Source organism: Oreochromis niloticus, linkage group LG3, assembly GCF_001858045.2.
Source record: "Oreochromis niloticus isolate F11D_XX linkage group LG3, O_niloticus_UMD_NMBU, whole genome shotgun sequence".
Lineage (NCBI taxonomy): Eukaryota > Metazoa > Chordata > Actinopteri > Cichliformes > Cichlidae > Oreochromis > Oreochromis niloticus.
In genome coordinates this window covers 29,361,967-29,368,738 of record NC_031967.2, presented here as the reverse complement: position 1 = coordinate 29,368,738, position 6,772 = coordinate 29,361,967, and the positions used below count along the sequence as shown (strand labels likewise).

General features: G+C 41.0%; 1 protein-coding gene across 1 annotated transcript in view; it reads left to right on the top strand.

Moving 5' to 3' along the window:
• Positions 1-6,772, top strand: part of LOC112846225 (solute carrier family 12 member 4) — a 94,173-nt gene that overhangs the window by 71,137 nt on the left and 16,264 nt on the right. The window lies entirely within an intron of this gene.

Sequence of the window (6,772 nt, the reverse complement as noted above, 5' to 3'; positions counted from 1 at the left end):
TTTGCACAATGGGAGGAGGCGGTGTCGCGTCGTCCATGTTTTCTACAGTCAATGGTTCAAATCCATACGACCGGCGCCGATGTGAAGATGTTGCTAGGCAACGGTCCGTCGCATTCTGTTTAGAGGTGGGCGGGGCTTACAGGGATACTTCAAAGCGGAGACTTCAAGGCGGAGACTTCAAAGCGACTGATGCTGTGACCTCATAGAACACACATCATAACGCAGCACTCTGAAACGCATATAGGCAGGTGTTAGTAGCAGGCACTATCATTCAGTCCAGTCAATGCACCGGAACCAGACACACGAGGTAAGAGCTGACAGTCGTTCACACTGCAGCTAAAAACAGTCAAATGTATTCAGACAACATCAATGCAGCCACTGTGAATCTGCTCATAGATGGCTTTTTAAATAAAATTAACATGTTACAGTTGCGATACTTGCTGGCAGGTCGCCCAGATGACTGCACCGTCCAGCTAATGTGCAACATAGCCGCTCAGATGGTGAAGCTCTGCGCGAACTCTGTCAAAACCCCACTGGTGCAATATAAAATCCCACAAGAACGATGCATCGACAGCCTCTTCAGCCAACTGGAGGTGCGCATCGGCTTTCTTGCTTCCGCTCTCTTCACGGAATGGGATCAGAGAGCTGAAGAAGGCTTTATAAAAGATCTTTTCCGGGTGTCGTGTGGGAGATTCGCCCACTGCACGTCCTGCACCCAGCAGGAAATTCAGGCACAGGAAATTCAGACAGACAATTGTTCTGTCCCACAGACAGAACAACCAGACAAAGATCTGGAGTCCTCGCTGTCTGTGGAACTGTCAAAAATGCCAAAACTAGAAGAAGCCTCAGAGGTAGAAACAGAGCCTGAAGAAGCAGCCGTGGCCTCTGAGGAGCAGAAACCCTCTGCGTCACCTCGAGGTGAACCAGAGGGAAAAAGGCTCCTCAGCACACTCCTTCAAGCTGTGCTTTCCCAGGCTGCAAAAGAATCCAAAGCCTGCCCCTTAGACTCCCTCCACCAGCACCTGTTAGATCAAATCTGCTCTGAAATAAAAACAGCAGATTTGACTTTATCACCAAAGGCCCTACAAGACCTTGCAAAGGACATTTTCAAAGACCTCTGCAAGGAAATTCCATTGAATTTAAGAGAGCCGACACTGGACAAACTTTTCATCTCTGTGTTTAAGAAACACCTGGCATCTACAGAGAAACTTGTCCGAGAGTCTTCTGAAATCAAGGCTCAGAAGCAGCTTTCAGTTGATGTCTGCGTGGAGGAACTTGTCATGCGTGCTTTCAAAAAAGCACGCGTTTCCTACACAGATGATACAATTTCTGCAATTAAGAACCGCTTGGTCAAGAAGATCTGGGCTGAGGTCCAAGATATTGATTTTCAACCTTCCTCGAAGACCTTCAAAACCTCACACAAGGTCATTTACAAATCTCTACTTAAGGAGTGGAAGGATCCTGAGTGTGTCATGATTTTAATTTGCCTCAACCAGCAAGCAGCTGAGGAAAAAGTCATCACGACATTTAAAGAACATCTGATGTCGGCAGCGGCGCCAGCAGGTCGTATCAGTAGGTTCGTGTCATTTCTGGGTCGGTGTTTCGGCATCACCCGCAGACAACAGTCGGTGTCTCCCCTGTAAAAACTGATATCAAAGTTACTCTTTAAATTGGCTAACACAGACGATCAAACAAGCCAATTTATTTAACATCCAATGAGTCATTTTAAAAACCCCTGGGCTGGTCGCGGCAGATGGCCATCCCTCCCTGAGCCTGGTTCTGCCGGAAGTTTCTCCCTGTTAAAAGGGAGTTTTTCTTCCCCACTGTTGCCACATGCTTGCTCAGAGGGAATTGTCCAATTATTGGGGTTTTGTTTCTAGTCAGTAAATTAAACTGGCACTTTAAATTAATGATCAAATTTCAGAAAATCGAATAAAATTTTAAACGAAAAATCACACTCTGATTTCTGCTTGCATTCACTGTCCGTCGGACAAATGTATAAATATTCAGCTTAGACTGAACGCATGTCGAGTAGCTGTCATTCAGTCCAAACTGTTTTAGGTAGAAAATGCAGAGAACATCCTGTTGTAATATTTTTTAGTGAGATTTGATCCATGCAAAGTTGTACATTTAAATGAAATCATACAGTGAACATGAGATACACCTTCCTGTTTCAGCAGCCAAAACGTTAAGCACAACTTTAATAGAAATAACTCCATTTAATAAAATAGATTGGAATAAGGTCATTACAAAAACAAAAGGAGCTTAGTTTTAAGCTTCATCTCTATTAAAATAATTTTAAACAGCGAGTGAGTTGTTTTGTTGATTTAAATTGATAAAAGAAAAAAATCAATAAAATTTTAAAAAGATTATACTTTGATTTCTGGAGGTTTTCTTAAATGAGTGGCCAGTCTGTGGAACAAGAAATCCCCAAGAGAGAAAACATCCCAGCCTGAAGAAGCTGTGACCTCCGAGGAACAGAAACCTTCTGTGTAACATCAAGTTTGCAGAAAGCACAAGCACAGACACAGTCGTTCACACTGCTGCAGCTAAGCACAGTAAAATGTACTCAGACAACATCAACGCAGCCACTGTGGGCCCAGATGACTGCACCGTCCAGCTGCTGGGCAACATGGTCGCTCAGATGGTGCATCTGTGCCATGGCTGATTTTCCAGCATGAAATGTCCACGCTGTTGTGATCATCTCAGCAAGTCCATCAATTGCCTTTCACTCTTCTTTGTCCTTTCACTTGTGTCCTGTTTGTCAGCGTCCCATATAATTTCTTCAAAGTAAGTACTGTATATGATGCCAGTATTTTCCCACATTTTCTAGATGCTGTACCAGTACTGTGTTTAAAATGCCATCAAAAGCTCAATTAAGTGTTATTCTTATTCTTCTTTCTCACCTTTCTTTCTCTGTCTTCTTTCACTTTTTAAAGGTTGCCGTGTTAAAAAAAAGATCTTGTGCTACCATGCGGTTTTGTATTGTTTTGGTAAATAAATAGTTTATAAAAATATCACTAAATCTGTCATTTATTAATTTTAATATTGATTAGTGGTCATGTCTCACCTCTAGTCTTCTTGGTCTTAATTTCAGGTTTCTAGCATGTGTTGTATATATTTCAGGAGGTTGACTGGACCAAGCAGTCTTTTTGTTCCCGCTATGTACTGTTTAAAATCCAGAATAGGGAGGACTGTGTAGGTTTAAGTTTATTAGATTGATGCATATGTACCAACAAGGCAGTGTACATCATAGTGTTTGTTTTCATTCAAAGGCTTTATGGCTTTTCCTATAATGCCTGGTGGGTCGGTCTCTAGTCAAAATGCCCGGGCCGATTTTTTGCCCCAGTCCAGCCCTAACGTTGGTTCTGGCTTACCCTTATACTGACTGCTCTACAATCACGTACAGGTGTGTTCCCAGTTAACCCAGGCACAAAACAACGAGGAGGAGGCGTGAGTAGTAGAGCAAGCGAGAGAGAGAGAAAGGAAAAGTACTGAATATGATGTCACTTATTTATGTGCGAGTAATGAAGACCATTAAAACATTACTGTTGGCCACATGTCGGCAAAGTTATGTGACAGTGATGTTTGCACTTTCAGCGTTAACTTGGTTTTAAAGCCTCTACTTCTAAATATATATATAGTTGACCTTAATCTTACAGAGAATGTGATGATTTTATGGATAATTAAAGTCAGTCATATATCCACAAACACAACAAGCTGAAAGTCAGTGATGCTGCTCGGTTTGCAGTCCTGAATATGACGGCACAAGCAGGATTCACTGCACTGTTAATGTTAGCTATGTTATATTGCTGCCTCTGTTCGGTGGTGTCGAGCCAAACGGACTTTAACGTGTGTTTGAACGAGCTGACGGTTCACTCGTTAAGCTGAAAGAAAGATGCTTTAATCACAGCAGTCACACATGTGTCCACTGTACCATCTGGAACTGTTCTTGTTTAGCACTCGTAATAACACAAACACTAAATCCTCCTTCTCTTGTGCTGTTTTGTAGCAGTGATGTTTTGTAGCAGTGATCCTCTCTCTAAAGTTAGAGAGAGGATCACATTTGGTGTTGATAATTTCATTTGTTTAGAAGCAATATTAGTCCCGCCTTCCACGCATCGGACCACCAGCACGCATTTAGCTAGGTCTTTCACGCTTTGAAAGCAAACGAGAAAGGCTGCAGATGATCCGTGCTGAATTATCGTCGTTTTGGTGAGTTTTAATGCAGGAAAAAAGTGTTATAAACAAGTGTTTGCACTGTCCGAAAGCTGACTTGAAAACTTTAATGTGTTAAGTTAACGGGAGCACCTTGCTGTGTTCCCGCTGATAGCTTATCTTGGTGAGTTGAGACCACGTGCTTGCTAAAGAAGTATGCTAGTCTCTTGCTAAAATTGGCATTTTGCTAACGATAATTCACCGAAATGCGTTTTTGTTAGAATGTGGTTTTACCAACTTTGACAATGATGTGTATTTTGGTGGTTTACTGTGTAAAAGATACAGACTGATAAGTTAGTTGTATTTTATCTCACAATCTACAAACACTTGAAGGATGATTTAAAAATCAATAAATTGTAAATATAAATCGTAATTTCATAGTTAAGAGATTTTAAAAGTGATGGGGGTTTTTTTTCGACATCACATAAACTTCTGAATTCGTTTTGGTATGAAAAATCCTGCTTGCCAGTTCAAAAACGCGGCCTCATTATGCTTTCCCTTATTTTCTAACACATGTACCATTACAAAATGAATACTTCTATTAAACATGGCTACTGTTTTAAATAATGAGGTGTGCATGTGTGTTAGTAATCAGTGTGAGCCTGAAGCTTCTCACTGATCTAAATTCTCATTTTAAGGCCTTTTTTTTTTTTTTTTTTTTTTTTTCAACCCTTTGAGGGGCAGCCAATCAGAAGAATGTTGTCTTGGAGCCGCTTATAGGAAGATGGTAAATGGCCTGTATTTGTATAGCGCTTTACTAGTCCCTAAGGACCCCAAAGCGCTTTTTTACATCTGATGAGGGTGGTTGTTGGCCAAGTCTGGCTGTGTCCATCTTCTTTTTAGTCTGTGGTCTCCATGGAAGTTCCAGGAAAGTCTGGGATTGCACTGTTAGTGTTGTTTCTTGGCTGAAAGCTAGAACCTCACTTATAGCTGACCAGTATGAAATTACTTCTTATTCACTGAGTGTGCATTTTAAAAAATATAATAGATTAAAACTTTAAACCGTCACATTTAAACAGGCGTTAAATTGTTGTCCTAATGTTGTTTTTGCTAAGTGACAGTAAGAAGGTTAAGTAACCAGTATCTCTCCCTCTGGGCTCAAAATGCATTCTTGATTCTGCAATTAAAACAGGAAGAACTTAGCATTGATGTTTTCCCTTGTAGCTATTAACTCAGCTTGAGCAGCTGAATGATGGAATAACAGGAGTGAAATAAATCCTGACATACTGTGTTCTGTAACAATAGTGGACCTCAGCTGGCCTGATGCAGCAGAATGCTTTAAAAGCAATCTGGTCTGAAGTTATGTTGGTGCTTTTAGGAGAAAGATAAGAAATCCAGTATTTATCCCCCAATATGTGAACACGCCAAACATCTTAGATGAATAAAATGAACATAATATCACAGACAGGACAGAATTTCTAGGTAGAGCCGAGAGGCAGAAGGCTTCACAGCTCACAGAAATGAGAATTTGAAGGGGCTCAGAGTAGAGCCACTACTACTCCTCATTGAAAGGATCCAGCTGAGGTGGTTCAGGCATCTCACTAGGATGCCTCCTGGCTGAGGAGTGGCTATGGAGAGGGAGGTTTGGGCTTCTTGGCTAGGGCTGGCACCCCTACAACTGAGTCCTGGATAAGCAGCAGTTGGAGGATATTTTATCGAAGGAGACGGAGGCAGACATTATACCATCTTACTAATGTTACACTAATTAGGGCCTCTAAATCTCCTGTGTGTGAATTTGTAGGTGAATGTTTATATTCTGTCAATGACTGATCTTACATGGGGGTTTGTTTCTCCCTCTATACAGAGAACCTGTGGAGTACATACTTACACAAAGGGGATGTTTTGGAGAAAAGATCCCTCCACACCTCTAAAGTTGCACACCCAGCCTCTGATCACTATCCATACGTGTTTGCCGATATCACCACCTCCTTCACAGTGCTCGTGGGCATCTTCTTCCCCTCAGTCACAGGTACAGACGTCCCTAAATTACTAACTAGGCTCCACTCAGTGTTAATTCAGAAATATAAGCATATAAGAAATTTAAACCTAATGTTGGCTTGGTTCAGTGATGAAAACGGATCATTGACAGGAAAAGCGCTGTAGGATATTGATTCCTGCTCACGGTGCAGCTGCTGATTCAGGATCAAACCTGTCAGGCATCTATTCTTGGATTTCTGTTTGTGTGTCTGTGCAGTTGGCTTTATTTTCACTTTTTAGCTTGAAAACACTTCAAAAAAGGGAATAAAAAAAATAAAAAATATGGAGATGGGTTCTCTTTGATTTGAAATATTGATCACACATTACACTCACGAGAGTGTTTATTAAAAAAACTGTGGTATATTCAGTGTAACATTAAAGTTGATATTTTAAGCACAAAGCTGTTGAGTTATCACTTACAGGGTTTGTACGGGTGCTTGAAATCCTTGAAAATGCTTGAATTTTAATGTTGTCTTTTCAAGGTTTAAAAAGTGCTTGAATTTCAGATGTGGTGCTTAAAAGTGCTTGAAAGTGTAGCTGTATTTCATTCACCACAAATAACTATCTGATTGAATAG